This window comes from Protopterus annectens, chromosome 1.part2, assembly GCF_019279795.1.
Source record: "Protopterus annectens isolate FY-2018-M chromosome 1.part2, PAN1.0, whole genome shotgun sequence".
Taxonomy (NCBI): domain Eukaryota; kingdom Metazoa; phylum Chordata; order Ceratodontiformes; family Protopteridae; genus Protopterus; species Protopterus annectens.
Window position 1 is genome coordinate 678,660,703 of NC_056727.1, and position 27,897 is coordinate 678,688,599.

At 37.4% G+C, this 27,897-nt stretch overlaps 1 protein-coding gene across 1 annotated transcript in view; it reads right to left on the bottom strand.

The window, feature by feature from the left end:
- AKT3 (AKT serine/threonine kinase 3) overlaps positions 1-20,067 on the bottom strand; it is a 2,413,182-nt gene extending 2,393,115 nt beyond the window's left edge. Inside the window, exon 1 of the mRNA XM_044058335.1 lies at positions 19,865-20,067. The gene's annotated coding sequence lies outside the window, so the exon portion shown is untranslated. The remainder of the gene's footprint in view (positions 1-19,864) is intronic.
- Between the last annotated feature and the right edge of the window lie 7,830 nt (positions 20,068-27,897).

Below are 27,897 nucleotides of genomic sequence, written 5' to 3' on the forward strand. Positions count from 1 at the left end.
AATAGCAAAACCTTAAATACGCACTCAGTGATGAGACACACAGGTTGACAGCAACCTTACCTTTGACCACCATGTCTCCACAGTGGTAAGAAGGGCACTCTATATTGCTCATCTCATACGTAATAGCATTGCCTCCAGAAAAAAGTTACTTTCCTGTACTCTTCCCTCATCAGGCCAATAACAGAGTACAATGCCCCTTTTGGTATGCACCTTTCTAAGCACCTGCAGCAACTAGAGAAACCACAAAGGTTCTTCACAAGTAAAATTCAATGTTTTCACCATCTGTCCTATGGGGATGGTCTGAAATCACTGTCACTTTATTCCGTTTCATACACACTACTCAGAGGTGATCTCTGCCTTGCATGCAAGGAAATCTTTGACCCTGCGTTACTGGAAATGCGTCAAATCTAAAGGCAAATGGTACATGGCTTACTCGCTCTAAAGACCTTAACCTGATATGTGACTAATAAAACCTGCTGGAGGGACAGATCTGTCTCCCAGAGGTTACCAAACCTTTGGAACAGACTTCCACTTCATGTCAAACACAGCACTTCATTAGCCCTCTTAGAATGCAATCTGTAAAATTGGATGGGTGACCATAAGTTCACCTTAGAGGTTCCATATGTGTCCCTCTTGGACAGGGGCAATAGGTGCTTATTGTGGAAATAAGGGTAAGAACTTGGCTAGGCTTGTAAGGGCCCTGGGACCATTAGCCTAGTAACTTCCTATGATCCTATAGTTCCTAAAGCATTCCTTAACTTTTTGCCTGTGACTTAAAGGCTAGTGAGCCACTGGTGTGGAGGCTCCACTGGTGTGGAGGCTAAGTTTATTCAGTGCATCTTTTCTTTAAGATTGTCATGTTGCTTTAAGATTAAAAATAAATAAATAAATAAATGCCCAGCACATGCACAGGTTAAGTATTTCGCTATACAGGAAATGTGCTTGCCAAATAAAATACCCCATGGCTTCCCATTAAAATTAACATGAAATTAGGCAAAACTCAGAAGTTATGACATTTATTAGCATGACTCCTCACTTCTACCCAATATAATAATAAAATATGGGATGCCAACCCATGTCCTATTACTATACAGTCCAAGACGCTGTAATTCCAGTGCTTAACTGGTAATCTCTAGTAATGTGGCTAGAGACTACCTGGAAGTGCAGACATGAGGATCTTTAGGGCAGATTTCTCTTGCAGGTATGCATTTAATTTTACTTTACTTTCTGGCAAGAAATCAGATAGAATTGAGGGCAGCAGTAATGGACACTTTCTACTTTTACCACAATAGAGGTGTGTGGAGATCACTGTAGTATCAGCTTGAAATACACTGCTGGGGATATTTTTGCCAATGTGATCACCAGATTTTAATATGCTTGGTGGACAGTTTCAGATGAAAGTAAAGAGCAACTAGAGTGGTCACACTAAAATGACCATTGCTGTAGTTTGGTGAGGGTTAGGGGTGGTGCAGAACATAAGGTCTGAAAATTCCAGTATGAAACTTCATTTGATGTGATCACTCATTTTTTAACAGGAAACAGACAAATCTGTGGGCAGTGTTAACAATATACACTGCCCACAGAATCACACACTTTTCCATTAAACTTTTATGGCACTCAAAACTGGGGAAGGATGCTCTACAATATTAAAATAGAAATTCATTACTGTGGCTGCTATTTCACGAATTTGGCATTCACACATGAAAAGGTAACCACCAGAAGTGGCCTCTTGCAAAGAAAATCAAAGGGCAATTACATAATCACGTCTGAATAATTACCAATATGGTTTGTTGCGAGGACAGGAACGGTCAAAAAGGGCAACACGGTCATTATAGTTAAGCAATTCCTCTCAGCAAGGGCACATACTTTCCTACTGGAATGTGAATGTTTTGCATCCAAAGTATCTTATTACAAGTTCTTGAATTTGCTATTGTGAATTGTTTTTTGGGTAAATGACATATGATCTCTTATAAGCAGCCAGTAAATCAAGCATTTAGAGGATTTTTGCTGTCAGTGTGGCACCATGCTTGGTTTCAGTTGTGGGGCTATTTGACCTCTGCACAAAAAGCTAGGTAAAACTAATGTCCACATTGTGTGCGCCAAGTCTGCATTACGTCAAAAATAAAAATCCTAAATTTTCCAGTAGAAAAAAAATTATACCACTTTTCTTGCAATATACCACTCCTACAAGTGTCTGAAGCCATGCAGTCAAATTCAGTGGTGTACAACACTGGAAGATCTCTGGTAAGAATTGCTGTCTTAGTCGTTTGGTAAATTAATACCCAGTTATTACTACCTGTAAGTTTTGCTATGAAATATCAAAGGGGACAGAGAAAACCTTTGAAATATATGCCACAGTGCCTTTTATGCCACAGACTCACATCTTGGATTATATACCAGTTTTCATTTTGGCGGCTGTGCTCAATATCTAATAACTATGAGTTCAGAAAGGGCCAAATATACTTCTTTGTTGAGTTATCAATAGAATAGAAGTAGAAATCCTCCAGAATTCACCCGAGAATTGTATACTTTTCATCTGTTAATTTGCTGTGGCTACAATGCTATGCTTTCAAGTGGCTAAAGTTGTGGGGTCAAATTCAGAGATGTGCTGTCTGGAAACATTAAGCTTAAAACTGCAGTCTTGGGTGCACATTCTAGTTGGGAGGGTTGCCTAATGGTTAAGGTGTTTGCCTTACAAACACAAGGTGCAGGGTTTGAGTCTCACAGGGGATAATTGGCTAGGCTTAAAATGGCTCACAAGGGCAGTTAGCTTAGTACTAACCTATGAACCTATGAAAGTTGCAATAAAATCCCTTTCAAAAGGAGTCAGAAATGCGGCAAGGTAATCCCTGACATAGTCTAATATTTTGCATTGTACTCTGGTTTTTATTTTGGGTGCTGTATGGACTTGTGTTTTAGTACAATAACATCCTGAAACACCACTTCCCTTTCTTGAGTTAATACAGCAGTATAAAAAGTCCTCTATACTTCACCAGAAAAAATATATATATATTTTCTTCCATCACAATATGCCATCATTATATTGCTGCGCTTTCAAGCAAGTAAAAATATGGTATAAAATTCAGAAGTATGCTGCACTGGGACATCCAAAGTTAAAGCTGCAGTCCTAGATGTGTTTTGTAGCAGAGTACCAAACTGTTATGACCATTTAACAAGGAAATACTAGAGAGAGACAGAGATAAAACCACTGAAAGATTGACCTCAGTAGTTTTTAAGTTCTTGTACAATTACTACCATAGTCTTGACATTTTGCATTATAGTGTTTTCATTTTGGGTGCTGTGGAACTTCTGCTCAATACACAGAGTGTTGTAACAGCTCAATGTATTGGCAGGTGAACAAAGGAGTAAAAATACTCTACTTCACAAGATTTTGTTTTGGTTGTAATATGCTATGGTAACGTCATTTAAGCAGTTAAGTTTTTTTTTGTTGAGTTATAGACAATTTCATTTTGTGTACTTAATGGACTTGTGTTTTGAAAGTTGAGTACAATAATGGCCTAAAATACTTTGTTTTTCAATATGTTATAAATAAAAATTCTACTTTCCTTTAATATACATTTTATATGTATGTATGGGATTTGTGTGAGCGGGCATGCTTGTGTGTATTTTGTCACTGGACTTTTGCCCCTTTCTCCTAATTTAGACACTCATCTGCAGTAAACCATATTATCAAAAGATATGTTAATTTGTGCCTTCACAACCAGAACCACCCGCTAAGAGCTAGAATACTAAATTTTCAAATAAACTGTCTATTATTACTAGGTACAATACTTCATGCTGGATTGTATGGAATACGTTTTGGGTAAAATTTTTTTTGTTTTTAAGAATGAATTTTTTTGCAAACAAGGGGTGCGACCATGGGGGCAAGGATGGCTCCGAATTATATAACTTGGTTATGGCCTACTGGGAGACTAACATTTTATCCCAGTTAAAGGGTAGAAGTAAGATGTGCTTACATTATCAGTTCATAAATGCTTTGTTTTTTGTTTGGAAAGGGACAGCAGTTGAACTGGATAGGTTTGTTCATTGTATAAAACAAAACATCTTTTTTGAGTTTTTCTTTTGCTTGGAGTGTTTCTAGTGCTTGTTGTTTGGACTTAGGTTCGGTTATGAGTTATAAAAATGTGGCAAGCAACACTTTGTTGCATTACTCGAGCATGCATCCCACATATGTCAAGCACATTATTATTAAAGGTCAATTGGTGAGAAGTTGACAACTGATTTTACATTTTTAGACAAACTTGTAGAGGAGTTGCATCTTAGGTTCAGGCATAGGTGATGCACACTGAAGGTAGTGAGAGAGATACTGATGGGTAAAACATTTCATCATGATGCCAACGTTAACATTCAAACTTCACAAGATTGGTCCACTTCTATGCCTTTGGTGTTTAGTGAAGCTATTAAGGGAGTCATACGAAACAAGTGGAGGATTTTGGAAGCCAACAGTGGAGTGAGGTCAGTTTTGGGTTCTGCTCCCTCTTTTTATTAACAAGAGAGCAAAAAATTCCAAGGAGTTGCTAGAAGTGAAAACAAGGGACACTTTTAAATGCATGAGCTGCAATTTTTGTAGTACATAGTAGAAGGCACATACTTTGAAGTTAGCATCAACAATAGGATTTGGCAGGTTCCAGGAGTGTTTCACTGTTGGTCGATCTTTGTGGTATAATTTAGCCAAGTGTTCTGCGTGTACATCATTCCACAATAGTAAAACTAATAGGCAGTTGAGAAGAAAAATATATGAACATCTATATGCCATTAAAAACAAAAATATGGACAATGCACTTTTTAAGCATACCTTGGCATGTCCAAACTATAAAAACAATTTATTTTAGTGTGATTGACTATGTGCCAAGCAACTTTAATAGTGATAAGGAGGGGGACTTGGCAAGTGCATTATAATTATTTTTTATGTTTATTGAAAGCATGTGGTTATTTATTTTTTTATTTGTGGGAGTATTTAAAAGTGTAGGGAATAAAATGTCTATTCTGAAGAAGGCCTGTGTATCATGGCCGAAAGTGCTTAATCTTTGCATTTCAGTATTAAATTGTTAAAGATATTTGGTGGCATCTACCTATTTTTGTTTTTCTCGTGTAGTGTTTCATTCAACATTAGGTACAATACTTCCTAAATTTACAAATAGTCTATTATTACAAATAAATTGTCTATTACTACTAGGTACTACCAGTAGTCTTATATAGTCATTTGGATGTTCAGGCTTTGCCATTCTTTTCACAAAACAGTGTGTTTTGCATTTTTCAAGCTGACACACATTGTGTATTAGTGCATTCTTACAAAATGTAAACCAAAGAAAACACTCTTTTCTAATAAAAAAATAATATTTTCTGTCATTGTATATGTTAAACCAAATCAAGCATATTTTCAAGCTCTGAGAGACATGCTTGTGTGAGATTCCACTGTCCTGTTTCCCTAAAAGTTATTGAGCTGTAGAAAACAAAATGAAATTGAGATTATCAAGGGGTCTTGTTCTAAAAATTTCATAAGGGCATCCTGATGCAGTAAAACAGATTTTGTCATTTAAAGTTATGATGGAATTCAGAGCAGAATGGCCTTTGTAAATTGACAGTTAGAAAACATTTAGTGGAAAACACATGTTGCTTTTAATTCTCTTCAAAAGTAAAATAAAAAAGCTATAGAAAACAAAAGTATATAAAAAATATAACTATATAAAAAGGTGTGGTTTGCTGACACAAATGCACTGTTTCTCCATATAGATCTGATCTTTTCATTCTTTGTATAAGTAGACACATCAGTAAGACAGACACTCCACACCTCCAACATCTGCTGTCTACCTGAGGAAGAAGGGGAAGAGAGAGTAATTGGAAAATTTACTGGGAGTGTGGGGAGTTGGTGAACTTTAAGGATTCCCTGCAAGATACACCGTCAGAGATGTTGGATTGGTCTGATGAGGGAGATTATTTTTGAGTTATGATACAGAATGGGGATTGCCTAGACATGGTAGGGCCTAGCCTTGCTGTGTCTGCCAAAAAAGCAATTACTAGAAAATGGAAATCAAAATCTAAACAAACTACACTGAAGTAGTGAATATAACAGAAATAAAACAACTGGAATCGATATCTTTAGAAAAGGATAGGAGCAAGCTACACAGGGAATAAATGAGAATTGTGGGAACAATACATACAAGGGAGGAATGAGGTTTAAAAGGCGGCAGGACTTAAATGAGCTATGTAATGTCAGAGTGAGAAAGATCGGGTACATAAGTGATGTATTAAATGTTTGCAACTGGGAGTGTGTCAGTATGGTTTGTAATGTAAAATGCAACTAAGAATGTGTCAGTGTGGTTTGTTTTTGTTTATATAAATGTAAGATTGCCTGTGTAGTTAGTAAGTGATGATTTAATAAAGATGTTTCTTAAAAAAAAAAAAAAAAGAGAGAGAGAGGCAGGAATTCAATGTAATATTGCCTAGTTTATATGATATATAGCAATATATGTGAAGTATACCGTTTATGTTACTATAGCTTGATTACTTTTGAATGTAACCTTGCCTATGTTACTAATAATTCAATAAAGGTGTTTGGGGAAAAAAATAAGATTTTGTTTTATTAAAATTAAAGATGCAACTGCTAATTTTCTTTCAGGTTCTATGCATAGTCAAATGGTATTTTATACACAAAATTATGCCAAGCACAACTCGCATAAAATTTGAACCATTTTAAGGGTAGAGGTTTTCAAACACACAAAAAAAATGCCAAAACAGCAAGTAGCCTGGGAGACAGAGCTTCTGAAAATGCTCAACAGTTCAAAGTTTTGCAACCCTATGACTCTGTTAAGGAACTGTACTCAAGTATTTTATGTCCTTTGAACCAGCCACGTGAAATAAAAGTGTTTGATGGTCACTTACAATATTCTGCATAAGCACTATTAATAGGCTTCCATGTTTTAATGCAAACTACTAGTCAGGCTGACAGGTCCAAACTTGGTGAGCAACAAGGCATGAAGTGGTGCTTACATCAGAACCTAGCATACTAAAGAATATGCTTTTCAAATTCTGATAAACATAAAATGGTCAATGCTTAAGCTGTTCGCTATCATTATTCTTAGATCTTTACAATGATGGGCTGTTTTTTGAGGATATAACTAATTTGTTTGCAATCATTATTTATACTGTCAGCCCCCCACTGGCCTAATGAATAAGGCATTGGCATCCTAAGTCAGGGTTTTGGGTTCGAGTCCCATCTGGGTAACAATCTTAGGAGGGGGTGGTACAACTTTTGATTCTGACCTCAGGTTATAGGCTAGGCTTAAAAATGTCCCTTCATGGCAGTTAGCATAGTATTCCTGAATGCAAAATTACTGCTACTGCAGCAAATACATACCCTCGGTAGCATAGTTAATACGGGATGAAGAGGGTAGCTACAATAAACAGTGACCTCCATTGTAACAAAAAACACTGTTTAAATTTAATAAAATACTGAGCGCTTTCGTCTCAATATAAATTTAAAAGAATTCAGTCTATGGCAAAAGGACAGATGGTTAGACTATCCTGTGTAATCTCTGATGACGCCATGTTTAATGATGAGTTACACCACCTTATTTGTCTTTTTTGACTAGGGGTACCCTATGCACATTCTTACAAAAAGCAGGGTAGAAGCAGTTGTAGATCACAGAGAAAATCGCTTTGTTCCTATTCTGAAGATGATTACCAATAATGCTGGGGGGGGGTGAATACGAATAGCATTCCCACTGATCAATAATACAACAAGAAATTTGATGCTTACACTATTTAGTACCAACACCCATCAGTATGTTAATGTTATTAAATGGTATTGTGACATGGTATTTACTGATGAATACAAAAAAAAAATCTTGGGGCAGCCCCTGTGGTGGTTTATTCCAAGGGGAAGAATATACAACTTTTTGAGAAGCAATGTCAGCTAAGACACAGTTAACCCACAGTAAAATGCAGAAATGTGCATTCCGTAGGATGTGCAGGTATATTCAAGAGGGCCCATAGAATGTTGTGTACAACTAAGAGGACACACGTTAGTCCAGGGAAGTGCAATTGTAATAGCACCTACATGGTTTACTTGGCCATCTGTGAATTCTGCAACACATTTTATGTGGGTAAAAAAACTACAAAGCTAAAGGACAGAATTAGAGAACACTACTATGATATAAAGAAACCACCACCAATGCCCTTTACAGGCATACTAATATCTGTCCAAGCTTCAAGAAGTTTTTCTTTCTTATTCACAGAGTCATGATTACAGCTTTATGTGGGGATGCAAATACATGGTTAGAATTAAAGGAATTCAATTGGCAACTTAGGCTTAATGACATGTATGGACCAGGTTTAAATGAGGATGTCTCGTTCAGCAGTGTGTTAAAATACAAAGCAGCTTGTGTTTAAAATCATTTACTAATTCTTTACAATGTTTTCACACATCACATACCTTTATGATATGTAGTACATCATTAGATTCAGCTTTCGTACAATGGTTTTGATAACTTTTTAAAAAGTTTTATAACAAATATATACATGATATATCTTTAAATACTGGACTTAGATTTACTGCTGAATATACAGGATTAATTTATTCATGTTTGTAGCTCCTCATTGGTCGTTTACTTTTTTCAATTGTGTGTGGTTTGGTCTTATCTGCTTACTTTGATGAAGTCTTTTGAATTTGTGTAAAAATCAAAGCGCTCAGTATTGTATTAAATTAAATGAAACCGTGGTTTCCGTTACAAAGAAGGTCCCGGTTTATTGCTTTTGTCTTTGGTTCAATAGTTTTAGTGAAGAAGATAGCTGCCAAAGGATGAGTAGGGCTAGGCGGTTAGATCAGCAGATACCAATCAGTCTTCAGTGCTGCCACATGCAATGAGCTCAGACCTCAATCTCATAGTGTTTTGTGCACGACATAAACTGTAGCAAACTATTTGCTACAACGTATACGGAAAGGAGAGCTTTTGGCAGCACCGAGGACAGATTGGCATCTGCTGATCTAACCGCCTAGCCCTACTCATCCTTTGGCAGCTATCTTCTTCACTAAAACTATTGAACCAAAGACAAAAACAATAAACCAGGACCTTCTTTGTAACAGAAACCACTGTTTCATTTAAATTTAATACAATACTGAGCGCTGGGAGTATGGCCTAATGGTTAAGGTCTCTGCCTTACAAACACAAGGTGCAGGGTTTGAGTCTCACAAAGGATAATTGGCTAGGCTTAAAAAAATGTCTCGCAAGGGCAGTTAGCCTAGTACTAATCTATGAAGGGCTTTAGTGCTCCACATTAAAAACAAACAAAAAAAACGAAGTTTGCTACAGTTTAAAAGGCAAAAAGACTTTGACAAATGCAGCATTTTAGCACTAAATGTGTGCAGTGAAGTACAGTTTTAAAAGAAAGCAAGAAGAGCCTTTTCTCTCTCCTCAATTTACAGGAGATGTGGGGTGCCAGATCAAAGGATAGCACTGAGCATCAGAATAGCTACCCCTCTGTTTGTCTTGTACATCATCCTGGAGAACTTTGTCAACACCCATTGTGCACTCATATGTGATTTGCAATCATTGCCATCTCAGGATTTTCCAAAGCAAATTCACGAATTTTATATCTGTGAAGAATAGTCCAAAAAGAGGCCGCCACCAGGACAGAGTCCAACAAAATATCACTAACCTCCAAAGGAGCAAAAAGTAACCACCAACCCTGGCTTGATATGCCATGTTCTTAACCAGTTTTATCCACTGAATTATATGCAAATGTTCATTTAATGCTTATATCATTTACTCCATTAAGTGAAATATTGCTGCATACATTAGTAATATCAATACTTCTGGCAGTTCAAATTCAGAGGGTCAAAGCTAGACGATGCTACTAAGCTTCATCCTGAAACCTTTGATTTGACTCCTACTGCTGCTTGCAAACTGCACAACTCTGACAAAAAGTCACTTAATGAGACAATACTGCAGAGTCACCACTAAAAAGGAACATGCATGTCCATTCAGCTTACATGGTCAAAAATATTAAAGCACCTTAAAATTTCAGCCCTTCATCAACTTTTACTATTACCACTTTGAAGAATCGTACAACACTAAAAAGGTAAACTATGCTCTTAAAACTTGCTTTTGTATCTAACAGAACTAGGTTATTTTGTACAAGTCGCATTAAGGGTCTCCATGATTCCATATACAATACAAGTCAAACTGATAGGTCACAACTTGGGGCCTGATGAGAACACAATTTCCTGTAAATTCATACCACTACAACCCAATGCCTCACATCAGGAATGTCATCATGGTCTAATGCACGGACTGACGGGTTTAGCTAGGTTTTCCTTTATTATATAAAACAAAAGCTACCAGCACTTATGGCAGCAATTATAACATCTAAAGTTACAAAAATTATGTCACCTTGTCTTTATAGCACTTTGACGTACATGTCTACGCATATGGTTACTGTAGTCTGTACAAGTGTTTTTTTTCCCCCCAGCAAATACATTCCCGGTATCCCATGACTAAATGATCACTTCACTGGTTTACATTACATTTAAAATATATACCTTTCAATTATTTATACCTTTCAGTTTTTACCAAGTAATTAAAGAACACATATCAGATCAAGTTGAGTTCACAGTTAGCTACTGTAGATTCGATAAAACAGTTAAGCTGTTTTGTAGTTTTATGCCCTTTACTCTAGATGCGTTTTATGATTAAGCTGTATTACTAGGGTGATTTTTTTTTAAAGCTAATTGACATGTTCTTGCGGATCTTAGAATTCTGCAATTTCACTGCAAGTTGTTTTCTTGAATTTCTTACTAGCATAAGTTCAGAAAGTAGAAATTAAATCAAATAATTAATCATAGCCTTCTCTGTAGATATGGATCACTGAGGATAACATCCCACTCTCTTTTTTCATAATTACGTAATTTACGGCATCATAGTATCCGTCAGTAAAGTAAGTAGTATAGAAGGATAACCCATTTGTGGTCGATCTTTGTTCATGACTTAAAAGTGTAAAAATCATATTTGTAATTAACATAAGTTACAACCCATGGGAAGGAAGCAAAAATATACAAGGTTTGTCAGTATAGCAAAGATACAGCCATCCCTAGATGGATGCCATATTATTTGTCCGAAACTGCTTTGACTAAATTTGCTCAAATATATGGAGTATTATAAAGCAGAATAGTTTACATAGTAAAACATCTCAGAGTTAAAATCTCCAACAAAAACACTATTTTCATTAGATTTCAGTAGCTTAGAGAGTTTATCTAGGAAATGCACATAAAATATAGGGTACATGGAAAGTGTGCAGGAGGATTCTATTGCACGAACAATCCATAACAATACTAAGTTTTTTTTTTTTAGGTGATCCGTTACAAATTATGACATACTGTCGCTAATCATACATGCAATAATGTAAGAAGGCATACTCTGGAATTAGTGATATGCATTTTAGATATTTACACAGTATTTCAGTAATGGTATAGATAAATATCTTGAAGCAAAAGGAAAGCTTCCAAGTCAACCATTCTACTGTTTAAGAATTTATTCATTTATCACATTAACTTGTCATGTGAGATCGTGTATATTAAAAAAAAAAAATTAATGAACATTTTCCATTGTTATCTTCAGAATCTGCACTCTCTTCCTCTTCCTCTTTAGATCATGCCTTCATACTTTTTAGCACCGGGAGTCCAAGGTACCTCGTAGCATATAACAAGTCTTATAAAACATCAATATTTTAAAACATTTTAATATGAGCGCTTTCGTTCACATTAATTAAATGAACTTCGTCAGACAAATAAATGGTATACAAACAGCACTTAAATACTGTTTTCAATTGAAAACAGTATTTAAGTGCTTGTTTGTATACCTTTTGTCTGATGAAGTTCATTTAATTTATGCAAACGAAAGCGCTCACATTAAAAGGTTTTACTCAATATTGATGTTTTATTGGAATTCTTATATGCTATGAGGTGCCTTGGATTCCTGAAACAAGTATTTGTTTGCGTTTTAACCCTTCTGAGTTTGCCTCGATACTTTTTAGCACCCACAAATCCTCTCACATCCCTCAAATTCTTGATACTTTTGTATGTATTTATCTCAAATATGCTATTCTATGCACTAAGAATCAACCTCACTTTCTTTTATTTCATTTTCAGTGTTCAGTACTTCATCTAAAGTTGGTTCAGACAACTGGTTTAATCCTCAATTACCATTTTATTTTGCTGCAGACAGCATTAACTTAAATAAATGGCTTACAAGGTCATTGCTTTTCTAACTTTTAAACACCAACTCAAAGTCATCCTCTTCCTAGTTATTACAGAATAATTTGACAAGAATTGTAGTAAGTCTTGAAACATCAGCACTGCACATTAGCAAACTACATGTTCTCAGTTTGCTCCCTTCAGATATTTGGATCTGCAACTCCTATCCCCAGCCACCAAACACACAAAGAAGATCATTTGAAGTGTACTCAGTGTATAAAAGTACACGTACAACTATTTGAAAGAAAGTATTCTAAAATCATTTGGACTTTCTAACCTACTTTGGTACTATATACATTTATTTCCATTGTAAGCTAATTTTTCTGCTCTTTTCCTAATGCTTTCAAAGCTACTCTGATCGATTCCTGTGGCTATCAAAATCTCATATGCCCTGCTCATTTATTACAAAAGGGATACAGTATCTAGTCTTGACTCCAACAGAAACTCCACCAGGGCTTTTTTAATTTTAAAACACACTTCTTAATCCTTCTCCACCTTACTCACTCTCCTCTAATCTTTGTTTACACTCCATTATCAATTTCACTGACAAGACAGACAATGCCCAACCTGCAAATCAAACACTTTCTTGGCTTCCTCCCACCCTTTTACTTTTCTCCTCCTAATGTATGTTCCCAGTTCATAGGCAATAGTAGGCTACCAGTCTGCAAACTATTACAAGCCTAGCCAATAATCAGAAGTCAGAATCAAATTCTGTACTTTGTTATTTCTGAGGTAAGGACGACCATTATGCAAATCCTTCCACCCATGAATGCTAGCAAATTTCCTCCAGTTACTTCTAGGCATCTCCTGCTTAATTTGTACAGCCTTGCTATTGTATATCCCAATTAGAAGAATCTCCCCGTTTCATTTTTTGTATGATCTTCTGCCCCATTCTATATGGATATATTTTACTTAGTAGCTTGCATCCAAAAACTAATCTCTTTTTATCCAGTATACTTTTCCCTTGTACCATGTTTTTCCACTTTGATCTACGTACCTCAGCTCTCTCTCAACCACACACACACGCACAAACACAAAGTTATAAAACATTTTCACTATCTGTAGCTTACTATCCTAATCTATGGTCATAGCCTTTGTAGCTTCTTATTTTCTAAATATCATCTGCTTAGTCTCTTCCCACATCTTTAGCTGCCATGACAAATGTCTTTTATAATCCATATACCCCAAGTACTTCATTTTGTCATGTCTCCATAAATCTTACTGCTGAACTATGTTAAGGTCAACATTTATAACTACTGCCTTCATTTTATCTTAATTTATTTTGTATTCCAAAACTGTCAAACTGTTACAAAATATCCCACAGCACTGGGGTATGGTCTGTTCAGGGTTTGTCAAATACATCATCACATCATATGCAAACAGTTATTGTCTCTTTCTTAACATACCAGTTGCATCCTGGATTTAAAAGTCCTTTATTTTTCTTATTAAAAGTTCAAATCATGAAGCATACAACAGAAAAGAGGGGATCCTTTTCTGATTACCCTATTCAAACTCATGAGTCTCCCACCTCTCAGTGATGATGTGACAATTCTCTAATGTCTACATTCTTTGCCACTCAATTTGTGGTGGACAACCCAGGCTGAAGAAGGCTCTGCAATATCAGTCCACAACCATATACCATTAAACAGGTGGACCTTGAGGTCATAGTTAAGTAAGCTTAAGCACAGTGTACAGAGAACCTCTCTTACTATTGCACTGTCAAATATTTTAGTCCTCAGATAAGGATGCAAGGTTCAGCAAATTATATAAAATATGGAAGTGTACAGTTTACGAGTCACACTAGTCTTGCTTCGCATCCATCAGATCAACACACAGTAAATGTAACCTGAAAGTGGGCATCTCCAGCCACTCCCTCCCACGTTTTTACTTCTTGGAAAGCACAGATAGGATCTGTGATCTTTCCATTTATAATCATTACATACATGGCAATTAGTTTTGGTGGTCAGCGAATGTTGTATGTACAGGTAAGCTACAGAACCTCTTTTAGGCATGGGTCCAACATAAGATATACACCAGAGGGAATGCGTTCAGATTTTTAAAAATTAAATACACAATCAGATACACAATTTCATGTAAAGGGGGTAAAAATCATATAGAATGTTTATGCCTCTATTTCTCCCATGACTGCCAGTGTGTTCACAAGTCCTCAGGAGCTACAAACTACACAAGAATATACTGCTGATGCTTAAAATTATGTTAGTTTGTGACTACATATACTCTACATTGTGGGAAAGTTTATATAATCTCTCATCACATTCCCCTCTTCCTCTCCAGTTCTGCTGTTATTTTGATATAGTCCTTCATAAGTACAAGTCAAACCTCAGCATTGACAAATACTTGTTACTTAGAAGCTTCTAAACACATCTGTGTTACAGTCCCCTACTTGTTTCAGTAAGAGAAGAAAGCTCAACTTATGTGATTCTGTAAAGTACCTCTAAATGCCCTAGATCCAGGTACCCTCACCACTTACTAAATCATTCGTGTGTGTCAAGTGTGAAGCTTCTGGTCATTTCATGCTTCTGCTTCCCAATCACTTACAAGCGACAATTCATAGTGAAAGAAAATACTACAGTGAAACATAAGACAAGCAAATGACCCCCATGTCTAAAAATGGGAAAGAGAGGTTGTGGATGGATGACAAATTCCAACAGGAAACAATATAAAGATTCAAAAGAAAAGCAATAATTGGGTAAAAGACCGCAGAAACGGTGAGAAGCACGCAAGTCACAATTTCTATCCATATAGTGATCTAAAAGGGAAAAAAAATGTGAGAAAAAAAATAGCATAAGCATGCTGCTGTGATTTCAGTGGTTCTGAAGAACTTGGGATGAAAAAATATTAAAACACCTCAACACACCATTGTAACACCACTTATCAATTCGCAACTGAAGCACTGACATTTCTAGCACTGTAGATTTCTCACATATACTTTCAAATAGCCAGTTTTACACACTCTCAGTCAAGAATGCAAACAAATTTGACTGATGTAAAAGAAAATCTCACAAATACTGCTGTTGTGTGAAACAGGAAATAGCTAAGAGGTGAAATTGTGTCCAGACAAATTCCACCACAGTACACTTCAAAGACTGACACCATTCCAGATATTGTAAATACACCCTACAAACGTGATAATGTGCATTACCCCAGACCTAAAAGAACATCTGTGCACTTAAGTTTTTCTGAGAGCAGTAGTACAAATTCTCTGCAGGCCACTGCATTTTGACTGCACAACTTTTTCCACATTAATGCAGTACACAAAAACATAGACAAGGAGGTTATGACACTGACTCCCAAGCCTTCTGCTAAGCAAATTATCCAATAAGGGACCAACATAAAGCATTGTTAAGTTTACCAGTCGTAATTAACTGTGACCCCACAAAAACTTTGGTCAATCCATTTTCCAAAGTCACTTATTCTGGATTGGTTATTTGTATCATAAATGGTGCACGGTATCATGCTACACTTGCAGTTTTTTTTTCTTTCTTACCCTGGACCAATTTAACCGTCATGCAAGCTACATAAAAACAAAGCATTAATAAACCAATACCACAAAACTTCCACCCTCTGTATAAAAGATGAACTTGGCAGATGGTTCTTGCACAGTGGCAAGAGGAAAAAAGTTTTTAGAAAACCAAGTCAAAGCATTTTGGAACTCATTCAAGCTCAGAAAGCTTATAGCAGCAAACTTTATCCCCATCATCTCCGACCACCTCCCCAGCTGTATATAATGCAGTTTTCTGCCCAAATGAAAGGTGGATAGCATCACTTATTTTCTCATATAGAAGTGAGTGGCCACAACCAATAAATAAAGGCAGGCCACACAAATCTATTCATACCTACAACTAAGTACGCTCTTGCCTTTCTCACTGCCTCTTTTACATACAACTGCCAACATCTTCAGGTTTCATCAAAATAGCTGCCAGGTTTTGCTGCTTTTCATTTCAATTCTTACATATTTAAGCTGTTATTCTTATTGCCTCTCCATCACAGTCTCCACTTTCACTAGAGTATGTCACTTCTCTCTGAATACATATATACACCATCCCAAAACAGTCTTCTAGGTTAACATTTTTCAACACAAGCGGCCAAACTTTGGATGATATTCCCTGTCAAATCCAGTACTTCTTATTGAAGTATTTATGTTAATGTAACAGTAAATCTTCAGTGCTCTGCGTGTGTAAAACAGGCAAAAAAACTTCCTCACATCTTACAGCCTGTGCAACTGTTTCATCATTCATGTTGTTGTTTTATACTTTGTATTTGAGTCATGACTGAAAATATCACCAAGGTCAGTTCAGTAATCTGATTAACAAAGTAAGTGTCCCAGCCCTCAAGTATTCTTTAGAACTTCTTGTGCATTCATCCTCTATACATTTAGTTATACCTCCACTAAATTGTCTTCTTTACTAATATTTAGTTCATAAGAAAGAGTTACAGAAGTGCATACCATTTAATGTGTTTTTCCTCCTCAAAATACAAAGAAAAATTAAAAAAAAAATAGTATCATCAGCATGTTCACATAAATATACTGTCTATCTATATAAAAAAAGTGAGAGAGAACCGTACATACTGTAAACACAAACATTTTACTTCAAGATTTTTGACAGCATTCAGGCAGCTCCATTTATCTACCATTATAATGCACCATCATGGAAACAATTCCTAGCCGAAACTGTTCAACCCAATATTAACATCAGAATTAAAAAAAATAAATAAAAATAAAAAAAAGACTATAAATGCTACAATAACAACCTTTATAAAAAAAAAATCAAATATTTTCCACATAATAAAAATTACATGTCAATTATGCTGCACAGATCATAAGAATAAATGCAAGACAAACAAAAAATGTGCTTCTTTACAATATTCTGAAACTACAGCACTTACAGGATTTATTCTGTCAGAGAAACTTGCTTCTTAATGCATTCAGGATTAACAAAAACAATTCAGAAACTATGTATTATGAGTAGTCTGAAGTCCTTGGAACAGAAGCACTATTCATAGGCAGAGCAAGAATAGCCTGAAAGTTCTGCATGATAAGTATATTTCTATCTTAATGTGTGTGAAGGCACTTCATGTGAATTCCTTTAAGTGGAAGAACAAGTACAATTAAGAAAAATAACAGAACACTCCTCCCCAATATCAGCTAAGTTCCAGTTCACATGAAACCAACAACTCACTCTGACAGCAAAAGTTAATACAACTAAACAATTATCTTGCAATATTGCAGAGGTGAATAAAAAGTTAAAAATCTGTATTAAATACAAAAATACACTCACTGTGCAACCCTATGTCTGTGCAAGACATGCTTCAACCCTCTCACACAAACACACGGACATAAAAGTATGTGCATAGCATATACAAATACACATGGAAACAAGTGCATAGTAGCAGAGCAGAAGACAACAGTCTGGTCAGACAGAACAGCCTAAAGAAAGTAATGTGGTTCTTCTGAAAGATCACACAAAACATGTACACCCAAACAAACCTGAAACAGTATGTGAAAAAAGTATTTCTTGGAAGGGGGATAAAGGAGGTTCAATACAAATCACAAGCTAAAAGTGTTGTGTCACTAGCACTTGGATACCACCTTTAAGCACAACATCAAAGTCACTTCAGAGCTCACATACTGATACCAACATATCCTTAATTCACTGCTCATGCTTTGGCTTGACAACCCCTGTTAAATAAAACAATATGTTTTTAACAATATAAACAAAGCTACATAAACTGAGTACATATGAAAATACTTCTAATCCAACCAAAATGCAGCTTAGTGTCCACAGTGCCTGTAAAGCCATTTCAAGTTAATACTTTACATTAGGAGAAGAAACTAAAGCAGGTTTGCTTCAGGTGAACATGCGTAGGAGCCAGTGTGATTTAACTCAAAACACTCTGGACCAAAATACATAAATCAAACGCATAAACATCATATACAGACAGTCAAAAAAGCAGATACCAAGTTATGCATTATTTCTATTAATGTAGAGAGTGTACGTCAACAAAATCGGAGGTTTGACAACAATAAACCGGCACAGGATGGTAGAAATGCGTTAAAATGCAGTTTACATTGAATACTTTATTATTATTATTATTATTAACAGCAATGCATCTTTAAAATGAGAAACCACAAGGTATATACAGTGCCACAAAACCGGTTAAAATTATTAGAACATCGTGATGAATAAATGAGAAGTCCGCAAAAGACGATCTCAATACATTTATAATTCATGCTGCGTGTAACAAACTACAGAAGTAATCTAGCCTCAGCCAATAAGAAAACATGTGACAGTTTAATCAGGGTTAAAGTAAAGGGATGTTTAATGAAACGGTTCGTTTAATTTGTGAAGTCATAATGCTAAAATGCGTTTCTCAAACTGCAAAACGTGGTTTAGTTAAACATTTTTAAACTACACATTACACAGTGGAATGATCAATTCAGGTCTAGTCAGTGCAGTGCTTACTACGCACCAATTAATCTTGTTTCAGGTGTTACTTTTACATTTTCTGTACATCAGTAGCGTCCAATAAACTTAAATAGACAGTAAATAAGCTATTTCTGTGGGTCATTAAACACATCCGCTACGCCTCAGTCCTTAAAGACACACAGCGACAAGTTGTTACTTCCCTATACTTCAACTCAATGGATGTTAACATGTAGCCTGGTACCACGCCGTTACACCACAAAACATACGAAAATGCACTATTTAGCAATAACAACAAACTACAGTGGTGCAGCAATAGCTGTATGCCTTTTCATTTACTAAACGCTCCAAAGTTGAATCTGATAAGTAATGTCACAACCAAGATGCTAACATATGTGAATAGTAATTTTCAGGAAAGAAACATGATGCTGATAATGTGCCAAAACATTGAAAATGAAGTGCACTACCATTCGGCGGGCCAAAGCCTAACTGCTACACTACTGTTATCATAGACACCTTACACTATGTATTTTAATTTGGGAATATAAGCAATTTATACAGCAACTTTAAATATTTATGTACACTTCCCATTATGGCCGAGTCGGGCTCTCAAGACAAAACAGAAACGCCTGTTTACATCACTTCCACAAAAAACTATAAACTGTTAAATGTTTTTGAATGTAGACAAGTAAAATAGTTTGAAACACTACTCTGATTATCTTACAAACATATAGTAAACCGCAGCTGCAGAGGACAACTAGCTGCACACCACAAAAACGCTATTTTCTTTTTCTCTTCGTACGGCAACATACCTGCTGGTACCCAGGAAATGTAATGGCCACTAATCATATCGCTTATACAACCACTGTAATCAACATTTCCAAAATTAAAGTAGCTACTTAACCCCGAATTATTTCTGTGCAACTTCAGCATGATAAACGAAGGCTCATTCCAGACATATACTAGGCCAGGACTACACCCCCCTCCCTCTCTTTGGATATTTACGTCTGTGTTTCTCCTCAGGTCTGCAAACCTCTCTACTACACCCAGCTTCATATTCCCATCACTGCAACCCTAGCAATACTGTAGCTCTGAAATGGATGGAAACCCCAGCCCCACCTCCACTTCCCATATATCCTTCATTTACCTGCACTGGCAATGATGGGGAGGTGGTTCGGGTCCCAATTTCCTCCCTGCGTCTGTATTAGCAGTGCAGGAACTTGCTTAAGTAGATTACTGTGCTGTTTATAAAACAATCAGACTGCTGCTTCTCCAATCCTTAGTGCTGCTGGCAAGCACTGACGGCTTGTTGTTGACTTTCAGGAACAGTCTTACGTCACGAGCTGTCTCCTCTCGGATGTTTTTTTTTTTTTTTTTTTTTTTTTCTCCTCTCCCAAGCTTAGATGCAGCTATGCTCGCGAGAAGTGGGGAGAAGAAAAAAAATCATTTTTTTAAAAACCTTGAGAACTTTTTAGTTGGAGTGATACTTCAGAGTACAGGTTAGGAAGGTATAGTTTCTAGTCCAACGTATACATATTCATTCTTCAAAGAAGAAAATCTGCGTTTTCTCAAGAGCTTTGCACCTGCGGATCTAACACGAAAAGAAAATGGGCATTAGTAAATTTGATTGCAGAGTGAATTATGTATGGTATTTCCTACGTAAAAAGAAGCAACAGGTGGACCGTATAGCGGCTGATGTGTTTTTTCATCCATTTTAGAGTACAACGATGATGGAGATCATTGGATATTGCGTAACTTAGAATGCCTTTATAGCCGTGGGTTGTTGTTTTTGTAGCGTTTAGAAATTGCATTTGAAATGTAACCTCTTGTTGCTGGTGTTCACAAAATACAACTTGGCAGCTGTAGTAGGACGCAATGACTTCAAACGTTAGATGTGTTGACATATGATGTGTGTTATGTCGTGATCGACAAAATACAAACCACGTTCAGACAATGGCTATAGGAGACTGCAAAACGTGACGCTAGAAGTGGATTTTAGCATTTTACAAAAATGCGGAAAGGGGGCTGTCGGACAGAGTACCGTCTTGTCGTCCGTGACTTTCTGTGTCGACACAAAACTTTTTTTTGTTGTTGTTTATGTGAGAAGAATTATCTTTGACCTGTTTAGAACTAGTGTGTAATTTCTCTCCCATTCCTAAACATCACCTGTTCATTTTTGTGGTAGTATTTTGAATCATGAGTCTAGGCAGACTTACTGTTTTCATTCCGAGGAGTACAGTTTTCTTTCCATCCCTCAGAAACATTGTAGCTTTTTCAGAGTATAGTATGTCTACAACTGTTTGACGTGATGCTTCTAACAACAGGTACATGACTTAGTTTGTGGAGTGATTTGCCAATCTAAAAACAATATAATAGTTTTGGAGGGGACCATTGAAGTTGTGTGCATGTATTAACTGCTTGGGGTAGGGCAATGATTTGAAATATGTCCATTTTTTTAAATGCCAGCTGAGTTGGGGGACAGTAAAAAGAGTTTGTGAGTATAGAGTAGAATTTTCTGTCTACACCCCTGTTTTGAATTCAGATATAGAAAGTTGGCCCCAAAGTCAAATTCATAGCCACATAGAAGTGGTTAGAGGCATCTGTATTAACAATTATAGACAATCACAGCATACTGAAAGAAAATTCATAACACTTTTTTAGGTAAGTTTATTTTTATTACACGTCAGACTTATCCCTGGCTTACAAAGCAATCTCTGACCCAAACCTAATAAATTTAATGCAAATCTGTATTTCAAACGGGACTAGAGCCACCTGTTCCAGGGACCTAAATATGGCCTGAGACTTGAATAGGATGTGCTGGAGGGACAGATTTCTCTCCCAGCAACTGTCGTATCTTTGGAATAAATAGATTGCCAATTCATGTGAAGCAGAGCACCTCTATGACACTGTTCAAAAGGAACCTTGGCAAGCAGATGGGGCAATATGAATTCTCTCGGGGATAGTGCTCACAACCCTCCTGGGCATGGGCAGTCATTACTAAATACAATCCTAGGTATTGACTAGAGGGAGATGTTTTACACAGTAACCCCCCCCCCCCCCAAGCCGTTTTGTGCAAGAATGGGTTTGGCCGTGGTGATTAACATGCCTAATGCCCATGATGTAGCATACAAATTATGTCATGCAGATTTGCCTGTGACATCACAAGTAGTTTACCTGGTTCCTCAAAGTAGTCCGATTTCGGAGTTGGTATATTTGTATTTATATACACTGGGGGTGCAGGGGGCAAAAAGCACAGGGAAAAAAAATTGTGAGCTATATGGATACATGGATGTCTTCGATACAAACATTTATATTCACAGGGGGGCTGCCCCCCTGCAAAAAGCACATATCTCTACTTGACTTACAAAGCCATGTTTGACCCAGCTCTGTTGGAAATGCTATATCTAAAGAAATCCAGTCCCTCCGCACCACACGCTCCAGAGACCTCAGCCTCATTAATACAATCAACAGAACGTGCTGGAGGGACAGGTTCATAAGCCAAAGACTGCCTATGCTATGGAATAGACTTCCCATACATGTCAAACAGAGCACCTCACTGGCCCTCTTCAAGAGAAATCTTGATGAGTGGATGGGAAATAGAAAATTCACCCCAGGGATCACTCCAGTGGCTCTACTCAACAGAGGCACTGGAAACTAAGGACCTAGAATATTTGTGAGCTGCATGGATAACTGGATGTCTTTGCCACAAACTCTTGAACCCAGAGGTTGAAAACATCAGATTCAAATTGTTATGTTTATGCATTTTAACAATGATGTTCGAACAATAACAAGGAAATCAAATAGAACTTAAATAATAGACTGTTAGGCAGTAACAATGTTTAAAAAAAATAAAGTACAAAATAATACTCTCTGAGCAGTCCCATAAAATATAATTAAAGTAAAAGATTATATTTTGCCAGCAAGGCTAATTTCACTTTTAATGTTTACCACATGCCACTAATAATGAATGAATATTCATGTGGACTTCCTCACCATCTTTATGTTTATTCATGTGCACAACCTGTTGGGCAGGCCTTGCTACTGCACGTTGGGGCGGAAGGTACTGTTGTAAAACAATGTCGACTAGAGTGTCATTGGTATTACATTGGGATGAAACAGGCATGAAATGATTTTGGGTCGATAGCCTTGTAACTGCCTATGATCTTGCAAGAGATTTCAAATAAACAAAACACAAAGTTAAAAACATAACATTTAACATACTAATGACAGAATGTTTTTATCATAAGTACTCCCTAACACATAAACTATATATGTGCATGCTCTACAAATCCTTGTGTCATCCATATCAATTATTTATTGGACTTGTTTCTCTTTTATGTTATAAAATTTTTAAGAGGTAAAAATTATAATCCATTCTTCAAAAGCTTTCTTAATGATGGTACAGGATAATAACTTAACTGTAAAACGCTTAAAATTATTATAGCCATCTTAACTTCACAGAAAACAAGTTTAAGTTCATAGGTTATTAGGTTAGTGGCCCCTGAGCCTTTACAAGCCTAGCCATGTTAATCCCAAGGATCCCCTTTTTATTCCTCTTTGGGTAGTTCACAAAAAAATTTATGAACAGAGCTGGTCTGTGATCACCATCTGCTACCCCTGTCCATGGGAGACATGGGTGCCACCTCAGGGACGAATTTGATATCTCATCCAGTTATCTAGGTTGCATTTGAATAGGGTCAGTGAGGAGCTCTGTTCTACGTAAATAGGGAATCTATTTCAAAGAAGTGGCAGTCTCTGGGAGGCGTATCTCTTTCTCGAACATGATCTGTTAGTGTCACAAGCTAGGTTGATGTCCCTAGAGTGAGTGACTCTTAGGCCATTTGACTTGTGGATATGCAACATTTCCATGAGGGCAGGGTTTGAGATTGCCCTATAGGCCAGGCACAATTCACCTCTCAGCAGCCTATAACATACAGGGTAAAGGTACATAGCTTTCAGCCTATCTACATAGGTCATGGTTTGGAGTCCCTGTATTTTCTTATTGAGAAAGATGTGAGGTCTTTCCAGTTGCTGTAGGTGTCTGGTGAGGTACATGCAAAAGAGTGCATTACACTCTATTAGTGGGCTGATAAGTGTCAAGTACAGTGGAGTTGTAACATCCCTTGACCTGGATGCTATGCCCTTGCTTATGTGGTATGTTACATAGAAGGCTTTCCTTACCACTGTGGAAACTTGCTGGTCAAAGTTCAGATTGCTATCAACCTGTGTTCCCAAGTCTTGCATCACTGGGTTGGAACTCAGGGGGGTACTGTCAGTATCGTAATTTTTAGGGAATTCCATTTTGCCAAAGGGAATAATCCTGCATTTATTTTGCATTTAGTTTTAGACCATGGCTTTGGCACCAATCATTTGTTTGTGTTAGTCCTTCCTGTAATATATTGACATAGTTGGGGGTCTCTGTGATTGTTTCCAGTTAGCAATCATCAGTGAACTTGGTGAGCCAAAGGCCGTCTGCTTTGGCCTGGACTTCTGAGAAATAGATACCAAACAGTAAGGGGCACAGCACAAACCACTGTGTTACTCCATTGGTGATGGGTGTACTGGTGGAGGTGGAGTCATCAGTTTTGACAGTGAGTTATGTGAGTGAGCTAGTTGGCTACCATCTAGTAATGTAAGGGTTAATCCCTGTCTGGCAGAGTTTCTCAATTATGTCAGAGTGGGGAACTCTGCCAAAAGCAAGGCAAAGTTGAAATAGGCTGTATGCACAGTCTTATCTTTGTCCACTGCTTTGATGACATTCTCAAAGAAGTCTACCAGGTTTAATAAACATGATATACCCTTAACAAACCCATGATCCAGCATTTGGAGGTTGCCTATGTTTTTGTTAATAAGGTCCATGATGATTCTTTCCACGACCTTGAAGAGAACGCTGGTTAGACTTATGGGTTTGTAGTTCCCAATGTCAGTTGATGGCCCCCCTTTGTGTAGGGGGATGCTTTGGGATATGGTAGATGGGGATAGGGGAGTGAAGTTTGTGCTGAATCTGTCAGCCAGCATTTTGGTGATATCTTCTAGTGTAGTATGAGTGATCCCATCTACAGCCAGTTTGGCATATAGCTGGGTATTCCTTTTTAGGCTTTGGACATGGTTAAAGAATGCCTTATGATTATCCTTTGTTAGGGATGTGATTTTAGTTTTGTAATTCAGTTTAGAAGACTACAAGATTTCTGATTTTCCTGTTTAGACTTGGGAGGGGACTCTTCCTCTGCAAAGTGATATCCCTCTTTCTTTAGGACAACGGTTTCTTCTTCTTGTTATATAATCTGCTTATACTTGAAGTCCACCACAATGCCTTGTTTTTATGAGAAGACCTAGTTTTGATTCGGTCAGGTGCAGCAGAATTTATGTAGTCACTTAAGTGTTTGTACAGGGCATTTGTGTATACTTCTGGATAGTGATCATTGGTGTCTGTAATTGTGGGTGGTATGAAGCTTTTTATTTCATGGTTTAGTATGCTAAGTTTTTTTTTATAACATTTGTTCTTGTGAGGGTGTCTGTTCCAGTAGTTACTTCAAACAAGACTGATTTGTGGTCTGACCTAACCAGGGAGGTACAGTGACCCCCCCCCCCGTGTTGGTGAGTACTATGTCCAGAACATTACAGCCCCTAGTGGGGGTGCAGATTATCTGCTCCAGTGCATTTGTGTTAACAAGTCCAGGAACCTCTGGGCAAGCATGTTTTTGCTCATGTATGTCCCCAAGTCTGTGGAGGAATAGTTGAAATCTCCCATGATTAAGGTGTTGGGTTGTATGGCGAGGGATTCCAGTAAATCGAGGTAAGCAGTGTGCTTATCCTGGTTCATGGTGGGGGATCTATAGCTAGCAATGATGTTGTATGATAATTTCCAAATAATTAATTGAACATTAAAGAGAGTAGTGCTGTTTGACCAGTTTCTAAGTGTATTTGGTTTTAATGAAAGTGGATAAACCTCCACCTTTGGTTCCTTCACTCTCATTTTGAGATCTGAACGTGTGGAAGGCATTGTAGCTTTGCATGGCCATGGTGCTCTTAGTGGCCTTGAACCATGTCTCAGTAATTGCACAGACGTCAGCAACCTCCAAGATGAGGAGTCCAGTTTCGTGTTTAAATTCGTAGCATTAAGCAGCATGACCCTGAGTTTGTCTCGATTAGATTTTGTAATGTTGTAAAATTTGGGCCTTTGCTAGTATTCGAAAGCCTAGGAAGGACAGGCGCAGGCAATCTCTAGCAAAGCAGCGAGGTCTGTCTACCATATCCTCCCAGGCTTGACAAATATGGAATCCCCCTGGACTGACACCAGAAGCTGAGCCAATTGTTGAAGTCAGTCATTTTTTGTTTGTATTGTGGCATCATCCTGGGTGAGGGTAGGAGACTGCTTAGGGCTAGGGACATACCTTTCTGGGACACATAATCAATGTCTTTCTTCATATACTCCAGAGAGGTACATCTGAAGTCATTCACTCCCAATGTGGACTATGACAGAGTCATAACAGTACTTGTTGAGTGACTTGAGTGCATGTGTGATTTGTCAGATATTGGCACCAGAACAGTTAACCGTGATGCTCTCCTTGTCCTGTCTGGTGAGGGGGACATCTTTGTGTCTCGCCATGGAGTCACCTATGACCAAGGCATTTGATGTTAGGGGCCTATTTGTTGAGACATGGATGTGTGTGTTGATACGTGTAGTTGTTTCTTTATGTTTAGTGGTAAATGTGGGTGGTGTGCATTTGGGAGGTCTCTGTTCTTTTGGTAGACTTTTAATGAGTACCTCCACGTTTCTGGGTTTATGTGTCATGACCTTATTTTGAGTGAGATGTGAAGCATGTGTGCTGACAGCCTGTTTAATGTCTAGTTTGTTTTTACGTGAGAGAGAGAAACTCCAGCTCCACAGTGTATTTGCATCTCTCACATAGGGTATTAGTTTGCTTTAGGGAGTAAATAGTTGTCATTATACATGAAGCAATTGCTGCATTGCCTCAAGATACTCGTATCAATCAAGCTGGCATGAGAAATTATGGAGAAACTGCCCATCCATTGTGGCAGGATTTTTCTGAATGTAGAATTTGGGAAGGACGTGGGCTACCTGGACTTAGTCTCAAACAGCAAAAATGAAGCAGCAATTCAATTAAATACAGTTAACAAAGTGCAGAGCTGACTTAAAATATACTTATTTTTCAGTTTTTTTTTTTTTCAGTGGATGCCTTGGATTTCAGTGCAGATGCACTCTAGACCTCTGTCTCAAGTTGTCAAACTTTGAACATCTCTGTTAAACTGAGTGCAAATGCAAGACTTATTTATAGGCAAGTTTAAACAGTTTTAACACAACTGCCAATGGGAAGGCCCCAGACTGAGCCTTTCTGCAGCAATCCTCAACTCAGATGGGTCCCGAGCTACACATTTCTGCCACAAGGGTGCAGGGAAACCCACTTAATATAAGATTGCTGGTTTATGAGTACAATGATAACAGTCTAGATTCAGTGCTATATAAGGCAATTTATTTATTTATTGTTTACCGGGGAAGTCTAGCTGGGACAGAGCCAATTTTCAGCTGAGACCTGGGGAAAAAATGCTCCAGACGCAGGTCTTTGGAATGTGGGAGGAAACTGTAGCATCCAGGGGAAACCCACAGAAAGGACATGCAGACTCTGCACAGAAGAGAATCAAACCGGAGAACCTCTTGCTATGAGATGACAATGCTAACCTCTGCACCACCAGGAAACTATTTGAAACACAGTTTCAACATGCAGAGTAAAAAACAGTCACAAATAGCAAAAATTATGCAGCATTTCAATTAACAAAGTGCAGTGTTGGCTTAAAATATACTTTATTTTTCATGTTTTTCAGTGGATGCCGTGGATTTTAATACAGGTGCACTACAAGCCTCTGGCTAAAGTTGCCAAACATTGGCTCCAGTAAACTGAGCACAAACCTATGTAAATGCAAGACATTGAGCCAATCAGTGGAAGAGCCCTCTGACCAAAGGTCAGAAAATCTGTGAGTTAAAATATGCAACGTACACAGATCTCAGATTTTCAGCTACCCAAAGTGGGCACTTCTTATTTAAGCATGGAATTTTACAGGACATAGTATACTTAATATGTAGTCACTTGTTTTACCATAATTGAAAGTCTGTCTTGTATAATGTTAGTTGTTTCTTTTGTTTTATTTGTTAAAGTGTCT